We start from the raw sequence: 22,746 nt of genomic DNA, 5'->3' as shown, positions 1-22,746 counted from the left end.
TATGCCACGCTCTGCTCCTACTCTTCTCGACCACTCTGGCAGTGAACTCCCGCTCTCTCCTGGGCTCTTTCTGTCACACTCTGCTCCCACTCTTCCCCGCCGCTCTCGCAGTGAACTCTCGCTCTCTCCTGGGCAGTTTCTGCTGCGCTCAGCTCCTACTCTTCCCCAAAACTCTCACTGTGAACTCTCGCTCCCTCCTGGGCTCTTTCTGCCACGCTCTGCTCCCACTCTTCCACGCCACTCTCACAGTGAACTCTCGCTCTCTCCTGGGCTCTTTCTGCGACGCTCTGCTCCCACTCTTCCCCACCACTCTCACAGAGAACTCTCTCTCTCACCCGGGCTCTTTCTGCCTCGCTCTGCGCCCACTCTTCCCCGCCGCTCTCGCAGTGAACTCTCGCTCTCTCCTGGGGACTTCATGCCACACTCTGCTCCCACTCTTCCCCGCCGCTCTTGCAGTGAACTCTCGCTCTCTCCTGGTCTCTTCCTGTCACACTCTGCTCCCACTCTTACCCAAAACTCTCACAGTGAACTCTCGCTCTCTCCTGGGCTTTTTCTGCCATGCTCTGCTCCCACTCTTTCCCACCGCTCTCGCATTGAACTCTCGCTCTCTCCTTGGCTTTTTCTGCCACGCTCTGCTCCCACTCTTCCCCACCGCTCTCGCAGTGAACTCTCGCTCTCTCCTGGGCTTTTTCTGCCATGTTCTGCGCCCACTCTTTCCCACCGCTCTCGCAGCGAACTCTCGCTCTCTCCTGGGCTTTTTCTGCCACGCTCTGCTCCCACTCTTCCCCACCGCTCTCACAGGGAAATCTTGCTCTTTCCTGGGCTTTTTCTGCCAAGCTCTGCTGCCACTCTTCCCCGCCGCTCTCGTAGTGAACTCTCGCACTCTCCTGGGCTCTTTCTGCCACACTCCGCTCCCACTCTTCCCCACCGCTCTCGCAGTGAACTCTCGCTCTCTCCTGGGCTCTTTATGCCACACCCCGCTCCCACTCTTCCCCACCGCTCTCGTAGTGAACTCTCGCTCTCTCGTGGCCTCTTTCTGCCATCCTCTGCTGCCACTCTTCCCCGCCATTCTCGCAGTGAACGCTCGCTCTCTCCTGGGCTCTTTCTGCCTCGCTCTACTCCCACTCTTCCCACCGCTCTTGCAATGAACTCTCGCTCTCTCCTGTCCTCTTTCTGTCACGCTCTGCTTCCACCGTCCCCCACCGCTGTCGCAGTGAACTCTCACTCTCTCCTGGGCTCTTTTTGCCATGCTCTGCTGCCACTCTTCCCTGCCACTCTCGCAGTGAACTCTCGCTCTCTCCTCGGCTATTTCTGCCATGCTCTGCTGCCACTCTTCCCTGCCACTCTCGCAGTGAACTCTCGCTCTCTCCTGTCCTCTTTCTGCCACGCTCTGCTTCCACTCTTCCCGCCGCTCTCGCAATGAACTCTCGCTCTCTCCTGGGCTCTTTCTGCCATGCGCCGCTCCCACTCTTCCCCGCAATTCTCGCAGTGAACTCTCGCTCTCTCCTGGCCTCTTGCTGTCACGCTCTGCTCCCACTCTTCCCCGCAATTCTCGCAGTGAACTCTCGCTCTCTCCTGGGCTCTTTCTGCCATGCGCCGCTCCCACTCTTCCCCGCAATTCTCGCAGTGAACTCTCGCTCTCTCCTGGCCTCTTTCTGTCACGCTCTGCTCCCACTCTTCCCCGCAATTCTCGCAGTGAACTCCCGCTCTCTCCTGGGCTCTTTCTGCCACACTCTGCTCCTACTCTTCCCCACCGCTCTCACAGTGAACTCTCGCTCTCTCCTGGCCTCTTTCTGTCACGCTCTGCTCCCACTCTTCCCCGCAATTCTCGCAGTGAACTCCCGCTCTTTCCTGGGCTCTTTCTGCCACGCTCTGCTCCTACTCTTCCCCACCGCTCTCACAGTGAACTCTCGCTCTCTCCTGGGCTCTTTCTGCCATGTTCCGCTCCCACTCTTCCCCCCCCGCTCTCGCAGTGAACTCTCGCTCTCTCCTGAGCTCTTTCTGTCACGCTCTGCTCCCACTCTTCCCCAAAACTCACGCAGCGAACTCTCGCTCTCTCCTGGGCTCTTTCTGCCACACTCTGCTCTCACTGATTCCTGCTGCTCACGCAGCTCAGGGACGGGTGAAGTCAACAGCTCACAATTAAGGCATAATAGAATAATCACTTTTACACAATGAGCATTAGTGGCATGAACACAAGAACACTATATTCATAATCATATTTCGGATATCAAACACCTGTGAACCCCAAGTGTGGATAGGTATTTTTCTTTATATGTTTGTGAGTGCTTCTATAAGGTGTGAACCCAATGCCAACAGCTGGTCTGGAGGCAGGATGCTGACCGTGCTGCCCTTGGCCTATGATAACTTTGGTAGCTGTCCTCTGGATGCCTGAGAGTTTCCTGCACTGCTGCAGGACTCTCCTCAGGCATCCCAGCTGCTGGAGCTGGGCTCACTGGCGGAAGGGCTGAGGAGCTAATGTCCACACTCAGAGCACCCTGAGGGGAGCCCCCAGCTGTGGAGGTCTGCCTCTCTTCCTCCCTTTCAAGGCTCACTTGACCCACCCTACTCACCAGAGAAAGACAAGGAGCTGGAGAAAACTCCAGGAGTCTCGTCCTTCTCTTGCCTTGTCACTGCTGTGTCAAGCTAGTGGCCAAGGCATTGGTGTGCAAGTCTACATGCATCAGTTGAATCTGGCTCTCCATGAGGGTTGTCAACCTCTCCATGGAGGAAACCATGCATTCACATGCCTGAGGCAATGGCGGCAGTCATGGCATGGATGGAGTCTTCCATCGTCCGTCCATGGCTGCACATATCCTCTGGCATCTCCGCAACTTCAGCATGCCCTGTGCTGTAGACACCAGAGACCCATCATCAGCCTGAGTCTCAGCATGGGTCTGGCCGCCCACAGTCCTCCGACTGTTGGAGGCTTCGGCTGTCTCAGTCTAAGTCAGCTTGGGCGCGTGTGCGGTGATCTCACTAGCTTGTGACCCTGATTATACAGCCAAGCAGAAACCCACTGATGTGAAAGTAGCTGTGCTGGTGGAAGGTGCAGGACAGTCATGTGATGGTGCATCCTCTGAGTGGTCCTCCTCCTCAGACATGGACAGCTGCCCCCTTGTGGTCGAGGGTCCTGTGGACGTTGATCTGCATGAGGAAACAAAAAACATGTGGTGTAAGCTGTGCGGATCTCATCATGGCGATATATGTGATGTGAATCTCCAGAAGTGATCTGTCTGTTGATGGAAGCCAATTTTCACTCTCTTGCCCGGAGACTCCAGTCTCTCCATCGAATATGGAGCGGCGTCCTGTGTCACTGCCAAGTCCAAAGCCTCTTCCTCGGCTTTGCAGAAGAGGCCGAAGATCCAGTGTGCCTGCGCCTTTTTGTGCTGTCTCACTTCTGTAGTGGGCCGTCTTGTCCTGCAAGAGGAAAGATGGAGATAATCATACTTCACAGAGAGATCAACATGACAGTTCTGCTAGTGTCAGCCCCTTGTTCTCTCCTGGGCGTTCACATTTGCTTATGCTCCGGTCTGCTCGCAGGATATTTAATGGGGATGATCTATGAAAGAAGGTGGCCTGTAGCCGAGAGGCAGCCATGCATCTGTCAGGTGATGCCTAATGCCCTCTGCCATCACTGTGATAGTGCCATCTTCTCCATGCCCCGCCTCCTCCTGCATAGCCACTTGCAATCGGTAATAAAAGAGAGAGGTGTGGTGCACTCACCTTGGCAGAATGCAGGAGGTCTTTAATCCTCGTGGCACTGTACCCAGTTCTGGGGGGTGATCCCACGGCCGCTGACCTTCTCAGCGATCTCCATCCAGGCTTGTTTGGTCAGGCAGGAAGACCTCTTCTTGCCATCGCTGACGAAGAGAACTTCCGTCTTTCCCTTGCAGCCTGGAGGAGAATCTGGAGGGAGGGATCACTGAACTGTGGGATCACCCTGTGTCTCGGCTCAGCCATCCTGTGGGGTCCATCTCGGGGGGTAGGGGGGTTCCAGAGTCAAGGCAAAACAGGTTTCAGTTTTGAACAGCTAGCCACAAATTAATGCAAGGAAGCAATGCAAGCAAGGCTAGCAGGGCCTAAAATATGGCCCCAGCATCTGCTCCGAAGTCATCTGCCGCTGTAATTGGTGTCTTGTCTCCCAACTCTGCTGCGTGATTGGATGGGGCTCCACGTCTCCAGTATATAAAATGGCCACCCGCTGTGTGATTGCATTGGGCGGTCACACACGACAAAAGGCAACGCGCCCAATTCCAGGCCCACAGCCTCACTAAATTCAGCCCATAGAATTGCACAGATACAGACTATTTACCCATTTGTGTTCGTGTTATCTCCACATGAGCCATCTAATCTCATCCCAGTGCCTCGCTTATTTCCCATATCTTTTATTTGTTTTCAACCAGCTATCTAATTCTCCTTTATGAGAATTTTTGCATTCTGCTTCAATATGTTTGTGGCAGAGAATTCCACATCTAACCAACCTCAGTATAATGGGTATGTACTCAAACTGGCAGGATATGACTAGTGGTTATTCCCCTGGGATCTGTACCAGGGTTTCAGATTTTCACTATTTACTCATGACTTGAATGAAGGAATATGAAGTCATATATCTAAGTTTGTAATAGCACTAGGTTAGGTGGCACAGTAAATAGAGTAGATGGGAACAGAACGTTGCAAAGGCATTTTGATAAAATGAGTGGATAAAAATATGGCAGTTCAATCTGTGGAAGTATGAGGATCAATCCACTTTAGATCTAAGAAAGATAAGCCAAACTATTTTCTAAATGACGAGAAGCTACAAACTATATAGGAGCAAAGCGACTTCGGGGTCCAAGCACAGAATTCACTAAAAGCTAGTGGACAAGTACAAAAATAATTTACAAGGCTATTGCAATGCTGGCTTTTATCTCAAAGAGCTGGAATACAAAAGGTAGAAGTTAGGTTGCAGCTGTACAGAGCTCTAGTTAGACCCCATCTGAACAACTGCATTCAGTTCTGGGAAATGCACCTCAGGAAGGATGTAGAGGCCTTGGAGGGGGTGCAGGGCAGATTCGCCAGAATGATCCTGGAACTGAAAGTGTTAAATCATGATGATTGGTTGCATACACAAGGCTTACATTCAGATTAAGGGGTGATCTAATTGAGGTGTTTAAAATAATTAAAGGATTTGATAGGGTATAAAGAGAGAAACTACTTCCTGCACTGGGGGAGTTCAGAATTACCTTAAACTTAGAGCTAGGCCATTCAGGAGTGATGTCAGAAAGCACTTCTTCACACAAAGGGTAACGGAAATCTGGAACTCTCTCCCTCAAAAAGCTGGTAAGGCTAGGTCAATTGAAAATTTCAAAACTGTGCTTGATAGATCTTTGTTAGGAAAGGTATTAAAGGGTACCGAACCAAAGTGGGCAAATGGAGTTGAGATACAGATCAGCCATGACCTAGTTGATTGGTGGATCAGACTCGATGGGCTGAATGGCTGATTCCTGTTAGAATCATAGAATTGTTATAGCACAGAAGGAGGCCATTCAGACCATCATGTCTGTGCTGGCTCTCTGAAGGAGCAATTCACCTAGTGCTACTCCCCCGTCTTCTCTCTGTAGCCCTGCGCATTCTTCCTTTCCAGATAATAATCCAATTCCCTCTTGAATGCCTCCATTGAACCTGCCTCCACCATACTCTCTGGCAGTGCATTCTAAATCCTAACCACTCACTGCGTGAAAAGGTTTTGTCTCATGTCGCCATTGCTTCTTTTGCCAATTACCTTAATTTTGTGCCCTTTGGTTCTCAATCCTTCTCCTGATGGGAACAGTTTCTCCCTCTCTACTCTGTCCAGACCCCTCATGAATTTGAATACCACTATCAAATTTCCTCAGAACCTTCTCTTCTCCAGAGAAACAGTTCCAACTTCTCCAATCTATCTACGTAACTGAAGTTCCTGCTCCCTGGATCCATTCTTGTGAATCTTTTTTGCACCCTCTAATGCCTTCACATCCTTCTTAAAGTGTGGTGTCCAGAACTGGATGCAATACTCCAGCTGAGGCCAAACCAGTGGTTTATACAAGTTAAACATAACTTCCTTGTTTTTTGTACTCTATGCCCCTACTGATAAAGCCTCGGATGCTGTATGATTTATTAACTGTACTCTCATCTTGTCCTGCCACCTTCGATGATTTATGCACATATACACCCAGGTCCCTCTGCTCCTGTGTCCTCCTTAGAATTGTATCTTTTATTGTATATTGTCTGTCTGCATTATTTCTACCAAAATTAATCACTTCACACTTCTCTGCATTAAATTTCATCTGCCACCTGTCCACCCATTCCACCAATGTCCTTTTGAAGTTCTAAGTTATCCTCCTCACAGTTCAGAATACTTCCAAGTTCTGTATCGTCCACAAATTTTGAAATTGTTCCCTGTACATCAAGGTCTAGGTCATTAATATATACCAGGGAGAGAAGGGGTCCTAACACTGACCCTTGGGGACCTCCACTATAAACCTTCCTCCAATCTGAAAAACAACCATTAACCACTACTCTTTGCTTCTTGTCACTCAGCCAATTTTGTATCCATGTTGCTACTGAACCTTTTATTCTAACTTTTCTGACAGGCCTGTTATGTGGCACTTTATCAAATGCCTTTGGAAATCCATGCACACCACATCAATAGCATTACCCTCATCAACGCTTTTTGTGACCTCATCAAAAAACTCAAGCAACTTAGTAAAACACAATTTGCCCTTCCCAAATCCATGTTGGCTTTCCCTAATTAACCCGTATTTGTCCATGTAACTATTAATTTTATCCAGAATTATCGTTTCTCGAAGCTTCCCCACCATGAGGTTAAACTGACTGGCCTGTAGTTGCTGGGCTTATCTTTACACACTTCTTTGAACAAGGGTGTTACATTCGCAATTCTCCAGTCCTCTGGCACAATCCCCGAGTCTCAGGAAGCCTGGAAAATTATGGCCAGTGCCTCTGCGATTTCCACTCCAACCTCCCTCAGTATCCTTGGATGCATCTCATCCGGTCCTTGCGCCTTATCAACTTTAAGTACAGCCAGCCTATCCAATACCTCCTCCTCATCAATTTTAAACCCTTCAAGTGTCAACTCTCTATCCTCTGTGACCTCCTTCTCTCCGAGGCCTGCAGACTGCAAAATTAATTGCAAGGCTGGAAGCCCTTTAAAAATGGTGCCAGCGCCTGCCAAGGCATCAGCTGATACTGGACTCTCTGCCTCTGGACCTGACTCTGACCACACAATTGGTCGGGTCAAGTGTCTCACTGCTCTTAATTGGCAGGCTTTCGCTGGATCAAGTGTCTGAATTACCTCCTCTTTCACCATGACCTGCGCAGCATCTTCTTCCTTGGTAAAGACAGATGCAAAGTATTTATTTAATACCTCAGCTGTGCCCCCTGCTCCAAGCGTAATTAGACTTTTTTCGGTCCCTGATGACCCCCACTTCTCCTTTTACCACCCTTTTACTATTTATATGCCTAAAATCCCACACACAAGAATGGGGTCTGGTAATATATGTGTGAAAGTTGTGTAGTTTTATTATTTTACTTAGATTAGGTTTTGATTATAAGCACAATAAACTAACCTCTTTCTTGTTTAAACTCAAGAAAACCTGTCTGAATGGTTCTTTTATGATCATAGCACATAAAGGGTTAAACAGACACTGAATTGTTAAGCACATTCACTGTTTAAAAGGAACAAACCCTGCTGTGGTCAAACAAGGAACTGGACAAAAGGGGAGCCTTTTGACCCCTCCTCAACTTACCATAACAAAAGGAAACTATGAAGGTCTGGGGGGCAAGTTGTCTATAGTGGATTGGGAAAATATATCAAAAGATTTGATGGTAGCCAGGTAATGACAAGTATTTAATGAGGTATTATATGGTTTACAGCAAATATACATTCCTCTAAGACACAAAACCCAACAGGAAAAGTGAATCAACCGTAGCTAACAAAAGAAATTAAAGATTGTATTGGATCAAAAGGAGTTGCTTATAAGGTCACAAGAAAAAGTGTTAAGCCCAAGGATTGGAAATAATTTAGAATCCAGCAAAGGAGGACCAAGAAACTGATAAAGAAAGGGAAAAGAGAATATGAATGCAAGCTAGCTAGAAACATAAAGTGGACTGTAAAAGCTTCTTTAGGTATGTGAAAAGAAAAAGATTAGCAAGGACAAATGTGCAGAGACAGGAGAGTTTGTGGTGGAGAATGAGGAAATGGTGGAGACGAAATAATTACTTTGTGTCTGTCTTCATGGAGGATGATACAGAAAATATCCCAGAAATACGAGGGAACCAAGTGACTTGTAGAAATGAGGAAATGAAAGAAATTAGAATCAATAAAGAGGTAAGGCTGGATTTTGGTGGCCACCCTGCACGGGAGGCACAACGTCGCACCACCGTGTGCCGCCACTTAACATATTGACAGCGGCTGCACCCCTGGTCATGCAGTGGGAGCAGCATTGGCGTCGCTGTTCACAGCATCACCTGATGTTGGAGCAGGTGCTGGATCCACTTTCAAAAGGCTGCCTGCCCTGTCAACAGATCAAAATAATGCAGAGTTGACCCCTTCCCCCGCCATACACTAAATAATGCATAACATTCGCGTCACACGTATAGGATAGGAAAGATCGCAGCATATGACATGGTAATGTATGCAGCTAGGTATTTTAAATATTTAAACCAGCGTCCCATCGCAGAGCAGTGGAGGGGCTGCCACGGAGCTTCCCCACCGCCGGGAAAACCAGGCCCGGCCATCCTGGCATTGGGTTCCGTGGCGGTCACTGCCACTCTGATTCTCCGGCCCCTCTCCCCTGCTACAAAACCCGAAGTCAGGCTGAGAACAAAATCCAGCCCATAGTACTCAAAAAATTAATTGGATTGAAAGATGATAAATCCCCTGGATCAGATGAGCTACATCCCAGAGTATTGAAGGAGGTGGCTATAGCGATAGTGGATACATTGGTGATTATCTTTCCAAATTTTATAAATTATGGAAGGGTTCCAGCAGACTGAAAAGTCGCAAATGTAACCCCACTACGTAAGAAGGAAGCGAGGGACAAAATGGAGAATTATAGAATTGTTAGGTTGACATCAGTAGTAGGGAAAATGTTCGAATCTATTATAAAGGATGGTTCAATAAAGAGTGCAGGAGGTTATGCCAGGAGCAGCACCAGGCATACCTCAAAATGAGGTGTCAACCTGGTGAAGCTATAACCCAGGACTACTCGCATGCCAAACAGCATAAGAAGCATGAGATAGAGGGAGCTAAGCAATCCCTCAACCAACGGATCAGAACTAAGTTCTGCACTCCTGCAATCCAGTCGTGAATGGTGGTGGACAATTAAACAACTAGCGGGAGGTGGCTCCACCAATATCCCCATCCTCGATTATGGGGGAGCCCAGCACATCAGTGCAAAAGATAAGGCTGAAGCATTTGCAACAATCCTCAGCCAGAAGAGGGGAGTGGATGACCCATCTCAACCTCCTCCTGAAGTCCCCAGCACACTTCATGAAATATCAAGAAAAGACTGAAGGTTATGGGCCCTGACAATACTCAGGCAATAGTACTGAAGACCTGTGCTCCAGAACTTGCGGTGCCCCTAGCCAAGCTGTTCCAGTACAGCTACAACACTGGTATCTACCCAGCAATGTGGAAAATGGAGCAGGTATGTCTTGTACACAAAAAGGAGGACAAATCCAACCCTGTCAATTACTGCTCCATCAGCTGACTCTCAATCAGTAAAGTGATAAGAGGTTTCGTCAACAGTGCTATCAAATGGCACTTGCTTAGCAATAACCTGCTCAGTGACACTCAGTTTGAGTTCTGCCAGGGCCACTCAGTTCCTGACCTCATTATAGTCTTGATTCAAACATGTACAAATGAGCTGAACTCAAGAGGTGAGGTGAGAGTGACTACCCTTGACATCAAGGCAGCATTTGGCCGAGTATGGCATGAAGGAGCCCTGGTAAAACTGAAGTCAATGGGAATCAGGGGGGAAACTCTCTGTGGGTTGGAGTCATACCTTGCGCAAAGGAAGATGGTTGTGGTTGTTGGAGGTCAATCATCTCAGCTCCAGGACATCACTGCAGGAGTTTGTCAGGGTAGTGTCCTAGGCCCAACCATCTTTAGCTGCTTCATCAATGATCTTCCTTCAATCATAAGGTCAGAAGTGGGGATGTTCGCTGACGATTGCACAATGTTTAGCACCATTTGTGACTCCTCAGCTACTGAAGCAGTCTGTGTAGAAATGCAGCAAGACCTGGACAATATCCAGGCTTGTGCTGATAAGTGGCAAGTAACATTCGCGCCACACAAGTGCCAGGCAATAACTATCTCAAACAAAAGAGAATCTAACCATCTCCCCTTGACTTTCAATGCCATGAAGATCGCTGAATCCCCCACGATCAACATCCTGGGGGTTACTGTTGAACAGAAACTGAATTGGAGTAGCCATGTAAATACCGTGGCTACAAGAGCAGGTCAGAGGCAAGGATCCTGCATAAGTAACTCACCTCCTGACTCCCGAAAGCCTGTCCACCATCTACAAGGCACAAGTCAGGAGTGTGATGGAATACTCTCCACTTGCCTGGATGGGTGCAGCTCCAACAACACTCAAGAAGCTTCACACCATCCAGGACAAAGCAGCCCACTTGATTCGCACCCCATCTACAAACATTCACTCCCTCCACCAGCGACGCACAGTGGCAGCAGTGTGTACCATCTAAAAGATGCACTGCAGCAACGCACCAAGGCTCCTAGACAGCACTTTCCAAACCCATAATCTCTACCATCTAGAAGGACAAGGGCAGCAGTTGCAGGGGAACACCACCACCTGCAAGTTTCTGTCCAAGCCACACACCATCCTGACTTGGAACTATGTCGCCGTTCCTTCACTGTCGCTGGGTCAAAATCCTGGAACTCCCTTCCTAACAGCACTGTGGGTGTACCTACCTCACATGGACTGCTGCGGTTCAAGAAGGCAGCTCACCACCACCTTCTCAAGGGCAATTAGGGATGGGCAATAAATGCTGGCCTAGCCAGCGATGCCCACATCCCAAGAATGAATTTTAAAAAAGGATGTGATAACAGGACACATGTAAAATAATGATATGATTGGGCAGAGTCAACATGGATTTATGAAAGGGAAACCTGTTGGAGTTTCTTGAGGATGTTACTTGTCGCATAGCTAGAGGAGAGCCAGAGGATGTTTAGTTTAATTTAGAGATACAGCACTGAAACAGGCCCTTCAGCCCACCAAGTCTGTGCCGACCATCAACCACCCATTTATACTAATCCTACACTAATTCCATATTCCTACCACATACTCACCTGTCCCTATATTTCCCTACCACCTACCTATACTAGGGGCAATTTATAATGGCCAATTAACCTATCAACCTGCAAGTCTTTTGGCACGTGGGAGGAAACCGGAGCACCCGGAGGAAACCCACGCAGACACAGGGAGAACTTGCAAACTCCACACAGGCAGTACCCAGAATTGAACCCAGGTCACTGGAGCTGTGAGGCTGCGGTACTAACCACTGCGCCACTGTGGTTTATTTGGATTTTCAGAAGGGTTTTGATAAGGTCCCACGTAGGAGGTTCATGAACAATATTAGAGTACATGAGATTGTGGGTAATATACTGGCATGGATTGAGAATTAGTTAACAGACAGAAAGCAGAGAGTAGGAATAAATGGGTCATTCTTAGGATGGCAGGCTGTTACTAGTGGGGTACCACAAGGATCAGTGCTTGGACCACAGCTGTTCACAATCTATATAAATAACTTGGATATGGGGACTAAATGTAATATTTCCAAATTTGCTGATGACACAAAAGTATGTGGGAATGTAAGTTATGAGGAGGATGCAAGGAGGCTTCAAGGGGACTTGGACAGGCTAAGTGAGTGAGCAAGAACATGGCAGATGGAATATAATGTGAATAAGGGCGGCACAGTGGCGCAATGGTTAGCACCGCAGCCTCACAGCTCCAGCGACCCGGATTTGATTCTAGGTACTGCCTGTGTGGAGTTTGCAAGTTCTCCCTGTGTCTGCGTGGGTTTCCTCCGGGTGCTCCGGTTTCCTCCCACGTGCCAAAAGACTTGCAGGTTGATAGGTTAATTGGCCATTATAAATTGCCCCTAGTATAGGTAGGTGGTAGGGAAATATAGGGACAGGTGAGTATGTGGTAGGAATATGGAATTAGTGTAGGATTAGTATAAATGGGTGGTTGATGGTCGGCACAGACTTGGTGGGCTGAAGGGCCTGTTTCAGTGCTGTATCTCTAAATAAATAAGTGTGAAGTTATTCAGTTTAGTAGAAAAAACAAAAAGAGTACTTCATAAACAGTGAAAGGTTCAGAAGTGTTGATGTCTGAAGGGACCTGGGTGTCCTTGTTCATGAGCCATTAAGAGCTAGGATGCAGGTGCAGCAAGCAATTTGGAAGGCAAATGGTATGTTGGCCTTCATTGCAAGGGGATTTGAGTAAAGATGTCTTGCTGTACCTGGAGTACTGTGCACAGTTTTGGTCTCCTTATCTAAGGAAGGATATACTTGTCATAGAGGGAGTGCAATGGATGGTTCACCAAGCTAATGGCGCGATTGTCTTATGAGGAGGGATTGAGGAAACTGGGCCTGTATTTGCTAGAGTTTCAAAGAATGGGAGGTGATCTCATTGAAACTTACAAAATTCTCCAGGGTGTGACAGGGTGGATGTGGATAGGATGTTTCCGCTGGCTGGTCAGTCTAGAACCAAGGGACAGAGTCTCAGAATAAGGGGCAGGCTATTTAAGACAGAGATGAGAAGGATTTTTTTTATTCAGGCGGGGTGAATCTTTGGAATTCTCTACCCCAGAGGGCTGTGGAAGCTCAATCATTGAGCATGTTCAAGACAGAAGTCGATAGATTTCTGATACTAATGACATTAAGGGATATGGGGTTAGTGGGGAAAAATGGCGTAGAGGTAGATGATCAGCCATGATCTATTTGAATGGCAGAGCAGGCTCCATGGGCTTAATGACCTACTCCTTTCCTATGTTCCTATGTCCTTATGTTACTTACCTGCATAGCACTTGTAGTGATTTGTGTACTGGTACTCCATATTCCCCTGCTGTCCACATACTTAGTGTGGGGCTGAATTTCAACTCTGAAAAATGGATAGGTTGGGTCATGCCAGAGGTTAAAAAGCAAGAAATCTGAAACAGGAACTCAACCTCCTTGAACCTGCCCACTTTCTATTCTAACAGAGGCAGAATGAGATGGTGAATCTTTGGAATTTGCTGTCCCAGAGGGCTGTGGAAGCTCAATCATTGAGCATGTTCAAGACAGAAAGCAATAGATTTCTGGATACCAGTAATATCAAGATATACGGGGTTAGTGGGGAAAAATGACATAGAACATAGAACATAGAACATAGAAAAATACAGCACAGAACAGGCCCTTCGGCCCACGATGTTGTGCCGACCCTTTGTCCTCTGTCAAGGACAATTTAATCTATACCCCATCATTCTCCTTTATCCATATACCTATCTAAAAGCCGTTTGAAAGTCCCTAAAGTTTCTGACTCAACAACTTCCCCAGGCAAGGCATTCCATGCCCCGACCACTCTCTGGGTAAAGAACCTTCCCCTGACATCCCCCTTATATCTCCCACCCTTCACCTTAAATTTATGACCCCTTGTAACGCTTTGCTCCACCCGGGGAAAAAGTTTCTGACTGTCTACCCTATCTATTCCCCTGATCATCTTATAAACCTCTATCATGTCACCCCTCATCCTTCTCCGTTCTAATGAGAAGAGGCCTAGAATGTTCAGCCTTTCCTCGTAAGACTTATTCTCCATTCCAGGCAACATCCTGGTAAATCTCCTCTGCACCCTCTCCAAGGCTTCCACATCCTTCCTAAAATGAGGCGACCAGAACTGCACACAGTACTCCAAATGAGGCCTTACCAAGGTCCTGTACAGCTGCATCATCACCTCACGGCTCTTAAATTCAATCCCTCTGCTAATGAACGCTAACACCCCATATGCCTTCTTCACAGCCCTATCCACTTGAGTTGCAACTTTCAACGATCTATGCACATAGACCCCAAGGTCTCTCTGCTCCTCCACATGCCCAAGAACCCTACCGTTAACCCAGTATTTTGCATTCGTGTTTGTCCTTCCAAAATGGACGACCTCACACTTTTCAGGGTTAAACTCCATCTGCCACTTTTCAGCCCAGCACTGCAACCTATCCAAGTCCCTTTGCAGACGACAATAGCCCTCCTCGGTATCCACAACTCCACCAACCTTTGTATCATCTGCAAATTTACTGACCCACCCTTCGACTTCCTCATCCAAGTCGTTAATAAAAATCACAAACAGGAGAGGACCCAGAACTGATCCCTGTGGCACGCCACTGGTAACTGGGCTCCAGGCTGAGTATTTACCATCTAAGACCACTCTCTGCCTTCTATCAGTTAGCCAATTCTTAATCCAACTGGCCACATTCCCCACTATCCCATGCCTCCTGACTTTCTCCATAAGTCTACCATGGGGGACCTTATCAAATGCCTTACTAAAATCCATGTACACCACATCCACTGGTTTACCCTCATCCACTTGCTTGGTCACCTGCTCAAAGAATTCAATCAGGCTTGTGAGGCAAGACCTACCCCTCACAAAACCGTGCTGACTATCCCGAATCAAGCAGTGTCTTTCCAGATGCTCAGAAATCCTATCCCTCAGCACCTTTTCCATCAACTTGCCTACCACCGAAGTAAGACTAACTGGCCTGTAATTCCCAGGGTTGTTCCTATTTCCTTTCTTAAACAGGGGCACAACATTTGCCACCCTCCAATCACCTGGTACCACCCCCGTCAACAGAGAAGATGAAAAGATCATTGCCAGCGGCTCTGCAATTTCATCCCTTGCTTCCCATAACATCCTTGGATATACCCCGTCAGGCCCGGGAGACTTGTCTATCTTCAAGTTATTCAAAAACCCCAACACATCTTCCCTCCTAACGAGCACTTCCTCGAGCTTACCAGTCTGTTTCACACCGTCCTCTTCAGTAATACACCCCTTCTCATTCGTAAATACCGAAGAGAAGTACTCATTCAAAACCTCACTTATCTCTTCCGGCTCAACACACAGTCTCCCGCTATTGTCCTTGACCGGACCTACGGTCCCCCTAGTCATCCTCATATTTCTGACATACGCGTAAAAGGCCTTGGGGTTTTCTTTTATCCTACCCGCCAAGCATTTTTCATGCCCTCTCTTAGCTCTCCTAATCCCTTTCTTCAGATCCTTCCTGGCCATCTTGTATCCCTCCAGAGCTATGCCTGTGCCCTTTTTCCTCAACCTTATATACGCATCCTTCTTCTTCCTAACAAGACTCTCAACCTCTCTTGTCAACCACGGTTCCCTCACATGACCATCCCTTCCCTGTCTGACAGGGACATGCTTATCAATGGCCCCTACTATCTGCTCCTTGAAAAAGTTCCACATTTCGACCGTGCCCTTCCCTGCCAGCATATGCTCCCAACTTATGCTCCTCAGTTCCTGCCTGACAGCATCATATCTACCCTTCCCCCAATTGTAAACCTTGCCCTGTTGCACATACCTATCCCTCTCCATTACCACAGTGAATGCTACAGAATTGTGATCACTATCTCCAAAGTGCTCGCCCACCAACAGCTCTATCACTTGCCCTGGTTCATTACCTAGTACCAAATCCAATATTGCCTCCCCTCTGGTCGGGCAGTCTACATACTGAGTCAGAAAAGCTTCCTGGACATACTGCACAAACACTACCCCATCCAAACTATTCGATCTAAAGAGTTGCCAATCAATATTTGGGAAGTTGAAATCCCCCATAATTACTACCCTGTGACTTCTGCTCCTTTCCAAAATCTGTTTCCCAATCTGCTCTTCCACCTCCCTGCTGCTATTGGGGGGCCGATAGAAAACTCCCATCAAGGTGACTGCTCCTTTCCTGTTCCTGACCTCAACCCACAGTGCCTCAGTCGGCAGATCCTCCTCGAAAATTCTTTCGGCAGTTGTTACACTATTTCTAACTAACAATGCCACCCCCCCACCTCTTTTACCACCATTCCTAATCTTATGAAAACATCTATAACCAGGTACCTCCAAGAACCATTCCTCCCCCTCACCTATCCACGTTTCAGTGATGGCCACAACATCGTAGTCCCAAGTGCCCATCCACGCCTTCAATTCACTCACCTTATTCCTGATGCTTCTTGCGTTGAAGTATACGCACTTTAACCCTTCTCCGTGCCCATCTGTCCTCTGCGACAGTGCTACCTTCCCCAATACCTCACTACACTCTTTGTCTTTCTGAGTGGACCCACTGGTCCCTGGACTACAAGTCCGGTTCCCATCCCCCTCCCAAACTAGTTTAAACCCTCCCGAACAGTACTAGCAAACCTCCCTCCCAGGATATTGGTGCCCCTCTGGTTCAGATGCAGCCCGTCCTGTTTGAACAGGTCCCATCTTCCCCAGAATGCAGTCCAATTATCCAAGAACTGGAAGCCCTCCCTCCTACACCATTCCTGCAGCCACATGTTCAGCTGTGCTCTCTCCCTATTCCTAGCCTCACTATCACGTGGCGCCGGCAACAAACCAGAGATAACAACTCTGTCCGTCCGAGCTTTCAGCTTCCAGCCTAACTCCCTAAACTCACTTCTAACATCTGTGCCACCCTTCCTTCCTACGTCGTTGGTGCCAATGTGCACCACGACCTCTGGCTGCTCCCCCTCCCCTTTAAGGATCCTGAAGACGCGATCACAAACATCACGGACCCTGGCACCAGGGAGGCAGCAAACCATCCGTGCGTCTCGCTTGCGCCCACAGAACCGCCTGTCGGTACTCCTCACCATCGAGTCCCCGATGACTAGTGCTCTCCCGTTCTCCCTCCTTCCCTTCTGAGCCACAGTGCAGGACCCCGCGCCAGAGGCCCGTTCACTGCAGCCTGCCCCCGATAGGCCGTCCCCCCCAACAGTATCTAAAACTGTATACTTGTTGCCGAGGGGAACGACCACAGGAGATCCCTGCACTGACCTCTTCCCACCTCTAACTGTTACCCAGCTGCCTTTGTTTTGTGGAGTAACGACATCCCTGTAGCTTCTATCTATCACCCCCTCAGCTTCCCGAATGATCCTCAGTTCATCCAGCTCCAGCTCCAGTTCCCTAACACGGTCTGATAGGAGCTGGAGACGGATGCACTTCCAGCAGGTGAAGTCGGCAGGGTCACCGGAGGTTCCCCTTACCTCGAACATACTGCAGGAGGAGCACTGCACTCCCCTGGCTGCCATTTCTTTTACTCAATTACCCCTTAATTAAGTACAAATATAGATATTAACAAAAACAGTGAAATAGCTTACCTGTTCAGTCCTTTTTGGTTAGAGGAGGAGGGTAAAAAGGGTCTTATTATTAGGTTAGAGGAGGAGGATGGGTGGGAGACACTACACGTGTAGTGTCTCGGGTTAACTCTGCTCCGCACCTTTAAAGAAAATACCTACCCAGGAGTCCTTGCTGCCGTCCAGCTTCCGGTTCCTCCCGCGCCAAAAGTAGCTTGAACACAAGGAAAACAGTAAGTACAACTTTCAAAAACACAGTTCCTGGTGCCTTCACTTACCCACCGAAGAGTCGCTACCTTCTCCTGCTGCTCCGCCGGGAAATGAGGTAGATCATCAGCCATGATCTGTTTGAATGGTGGAGCAGGCTCAATGGGCCAAATGACCTACTTCTGCTCCTATTTCCTATGTTCCTATGCAGCAATGGAGCCATGATGATCATCAGGGATCCGGTGCCTACAGGGATCTCCAATGTGTGGGTGTGTGATATGTCGGGAGGGGAGGCCCTTGACCTTCAATTTCTCTGTTCTCTCATGCAAGTCAAGTGGTGTCTATTCAAGGAGCCTCTGCGATTGCAGGGGAGCCTGCCACCTCTGAGCAGGAGGACAGCACATATGAGGTTCCAGCATCACCTCATACCCCTGCACCTCCACCAGCACAGATATTTGCACGTCAGTGGGTTTGCGCTCACAGTTAGATTTGGGCACACAACCTGGTGAGCACAGTTCCGATGCGCTCGAGCAACTGACAGAGGTTGCATGTGCCCAGGCCACAGACAGTTGGAGGACTGTGGAAGGTCAGTCCTCTTCTGAGCCCCAGGCTGATGACATGCCTCTGGTGTCAGCAGCATCACGAAAAAATGTTGCAGCTGCAGAGAGAGGTCAGGAAGCATCAGGCAGAGATCTCAGAATCAATGCGATGAAGGAGTCCATTCAGACCTTGAGCTCGACATTGTCTCTGACTGGTGCACAGTTGTGGTCCTCCATTGAGAGATTGGCGGTTCTGATGAAGAGCCACATCCAGCAGAACACTCAGTATCTGCAGGATATTCGTGCAATCCTGCATACCTTCGTATTGAACATGGGTGCAAGGCAGCAGTAGCAAGGTGAGAGGGGGACAGGGGACCTGGAGTCACCACCAGGTCCACTGCACTCTCAGGTCAGCAGGGAGGCAGGTCTGCCTTGCTGGAGAGGTGGAGTGGCTTCCTCCTGCAGCTGGGGACTCCTCTCAGGGTGCTCCTATTGCGGCAGCTGCTCCTCTGCCCCTCTGCCAGTGACACCAGATCCTCCTTCATCCCTGATGACAGAGGGTGGTATTGTTTCTGTGCAGGAGGCCCTCGGCATGCTAGGGTCCTCCAGGCCGAAGGCATGCAGAGAACGACTGCCAAGGTCATCCCTAGCCAAGGGGCAGCAAGGAGCATAAAGAGAATAAAGAAGAACACATAGATTTACAGGGTTACCAAGAGAGAGTGTGTGCTTTACATGCAAAGTGTCTGCTGTAAAATAGAATAAATTGTTTCTCTGAAGCATAGAAGACCTCCTTCCTCTTCGCTCAGACCTTTGACCCTTCGTTGCAATCCAGACTGTGTGAAGAGGCTGGAGGAGAGACATCATACTGTGAGGGGTCAACTCTGGAGCCTGGCCAGCTCAGCACTGACCGAATGATCAATCAGCGAGTGCCCCCTGAAGGAAGGAAGATGACAATATGGCTGAATAAAGGTAGGACTTCATTAGTCAAGATACAACTGGCAGTAAGGATCAAAAGAGATGCAAATGTATGAGGGCATCGTGAGCCTCCCTTGCATGTATCTCATGGACAATCTCCTGCTGGCCCTGGGATCCTTCATCTGGTGTGGTTACCCATCTTTCCCCATCCACATTCTTATTATTTGAGGCAGTACACTCCTTGCTATCCTCGTTGCTCATTGGCTCCCCCCTTTGTAGCAGCAGCACTCCACAATATGTAATACCCTCGCCGGGACATACTGAAGGGCTACAGTGGTGGGCAGGTAATTAAGATAGTTAAGAGGCCAATTGAAAGAGATTTTATGGTCGGGTTTGAGTTATCTAAATGGCACGTGGGTTTCACGGGGCTTCAGAGGCTTGCCTCCTTCAAGGGAGCAACATGGAGGCGGGGGATTATGGCTGGCTGCAAGGGGAGGCCATTGGGAAAGCTACCATCGACTGCCAGGCAGAGTCTGGACCGATCTAGGCACCTGTATCTCATCTTCAGCAGACCAATGGTCTGCTCTACGGTCACACACATTGTTCCCTGGCAGGTGTTGTACCTCTCCACTACATCCATGCATGGGTTCCTCACAGGCATGAGTCGCCATGTGCTCAGTGGGTAGCCCTTGTCTCCAAGGATCTATCCCTGAAGGTGCACAGGGGGCTGGAAAAGCTCTTGCACATGGGACTGCCTCAAGATATAAGCATCATGGCAATTTCCCAGGAAGTGTGCACAGACCTGAATGATCCATTTATGGTAGTCGCAGACCAGTTCTACATTGAGGGAGTGGAAGCCCTTACTGTTAATGAAGGCCGCTGGCTAGAATGAGCTCTGACGAGGTGGCATTTGCCCATTGTCCCCCTTGCAATGGCCCACCCCCTCCTCACAGTTCTGAGACCCTTCCCATCACGCCTCACACAATGCACAATGCCCTCCCTTTGCCACTCTGCCTGGCAGTCGATGGTGGCTCTCCTGATGGCCTCCCCTTACAGCCAGCCATGATCTCCCTCCTCCATGTTGCTCCCTTGAAGGAGGCGAGCTTCTGAAGCCAAGCTTTGTTTAAAATATGCGAAGAAATATGTTGACAACCAATTTAAGATTGTCAGTAGGCCTCGCAGTGTGGCGCATTTGCGAGTACTGGAAGCTACATATATTGATACACAGGCCCCTGTTCTTTGCAGACAGAAAGAATATGTACAAACATTGTGCCTGTTGCAGCTGAACAAAATAAGTGACAGCCATTCCCTGGTTCATTCCTCAGGGCAATGCCTTGATCAATCAGAGTCAAGCTGCCTGGTTTAAACTTTAAACAAAGCTTGGCAGTTAACTGTCAGTCACCGTAAACTGGTGCATTGGCCATGGCAACGCCTCTATCAATCAGAGTTTACTTGCCAACCAATCAGCACTCTCTTCTCATGTGGTTATTCTTGCGATTGTCCTGATGAGTGCAAGATGAAAAGCTTCGACAACGTGTCTCTTTTTTCAGCAATATCTTAATTACCTTGCATCCACTTTGCCATCAGAACTCTGCCCTCCATCTTTGCGCCATCGGTAAAATTGGGATGGGATGTCACAATGTCAGAAGATTGGACAGAATATAAAAAACAGCAAAGAATGACTAAAAAATTGATAAGGAAGGTAAAATTAGAGTACGAGAGAAAGCTAGCTGGAAATATAAAGACAGATAGTAGGAGTTTCTATAGATATTTTAAAAAGAAAAGTGTTAACAAAGTGGGCATTGGTCCTATAGAAAGTGAGTCTGGGGAATTAATAATGGAAAATAAGGAGATGGCAGATGAATTCAACAGATATTTTGCATCGGTCTTCTCTATTGAGGATACAAGTAACATCCCAGTATTAGCTGTAAGTCAGGAAATGGAAGGGAGGGAGGAACTCAAGAAAATTACAATCACCAGGGAAGTGGTACTGAACAAATAGTTGGAGCTGCGGGCTGACAAGTTCCCGGGTCCTAATGGACATCATCATAGGGTGTTAAAAGAAGTGGCTAGTGAGATAGTTGATGTGTTAGTTTTAATTTTCCAAAATTCCCTAGATTTGGGGAAGGTTCCATTAGTTTGGAAAATAGTGAAAGTAACTCCTTTGTTCAAAAAGGGAGGGAGACAGAAAGCAGGAAACTACAGGCCGGTTAGCTTAACATCTGTCTTAGGGAAAATGTTAGAAGCTATTATTAAAGACGTTACAGAAGGGCATGTAGAAAAATTCAAGGTAATCAGGCAGAGTCAACATGGTTTTGTGAAAGGGAAATCATATTTAACTAATTTATTGCAGTTCTTTGAGGGAGTTAACATGTGTTGTGGATAAAGGAAAACTTTATCATATTATATTGTACTTAGATTTCCAAAAGACATTTGATAAGGTGCCACATCAAAGGTTATTGCAGAAAATAAAAGCTCATGGTGTATGGGGTAACATACTGGCGTGGATAGAAGATTGGCTAACTAACAGGAAACAGACAGTAGGCATAAATGGATCATGGTTGGCAAGATGTAACGAGTGGTGTGCCACAGGGATCTGTGCTGGGGCCTCAATTTTTTACAATTTATATCAATGACTTAGATGAAAGGACCGAAGGTATGTTTGCTAAATTTGCTGATGACACAAAGATAGGTAGGAAAGTAACTTGTGAAGAGGACATAAAGGGGCTACAAAGGGATATAGATAGGTTAAGTGAGCGGGCAAAGACCTGGCAAATGGTGTATAATGTGGGAAAGTGGGAAATTGTCCACTTTGGCAGGAGGAATAAAAAAGAAGCATATTATCTAAATGCTGAGAGATTGCAGAGCTCTGAGATGCAGAGGGATCTGGGTGTCCTAGTGCATGAATCGCAAAAGGTTAGTATGTAGGTACAGCATGTAATTAGGAAAGCTAATAGAATGTTATCGTTTATCGCGAGGGGAATTAAATACAAAAGTAGGGAAGTTATGCTTCAGCTATGCAGCGCATTGGTGAGACCACATCTGGAGTATTGTGTACAGTACTGGTCTCCTTATTTAAGGAAGGATGTAAATGCATTGGAGGCAGTAGAGAAAAGGCGGGCTGTCTTATGAAGAAAGATTGGACAGGCTCGGCTTGTATCTGCTGGAATTTAGAAGAGTAAGAGGCGACTTGATTGAAACATATAAGATCGTGAGGGGTCTTGACAGGGTAGATGTGGAAAGGATGTTTCCCCTTGTGGGAGAATCTAGAACTCGGGGTCACCCATTTAAGACAGAGATGAGGAGAATTTTCTCTCAGAGGGTCTTGAGTCTTTGGAATTCTCTTCCTCAAAAGGTGGTGAAAGCAGAGTCTTTGAATATTTTTAAGGCAGAGGTAGATAGATTCTTGATAAGCAAGGGGGTGAAAGGTTGTCGGGGGTATGTGGAAATGTGGAGTAATCAGTTCAGCCATGAACTTATTGAATGGCGGAGCAGGCTCGAAGGGCCGAGTGGCCTACTCCTGTTAATAATTTGTATCTTCGTATGTTCTGCAAATGGCAATTGGTGCTCAATCAATTGTTAACTTTAAATCTGTGATTGATAGATTTTTGTTAACCAAAGGTATGAAGAGAAATGGGGCAAAGGTGGGTAAATAGAGTTAGGTTTTAGGTTACAGATCATCCATCATCTCATTGAATAGCAGAA

The sequence above is a fragment of the Heterodontus francisci genome, chromosome 2 (genome assembly GCF_036365525.1).
Source record: "Heterodontus francisci isolate sHetFra1 chromosome 2, sHetFra1.hap1, whole genome shotgun sequence".
Taxonomy (NCBI): Eukaryota; Metazoa; Chordata; class Chondrichthyes; order Heterodontiformes; family Heterodontidae; genus Heterodontus; species Heterodontus francisci.
This window is presented reverse-complemented; position numbering follows the sequence as displayed.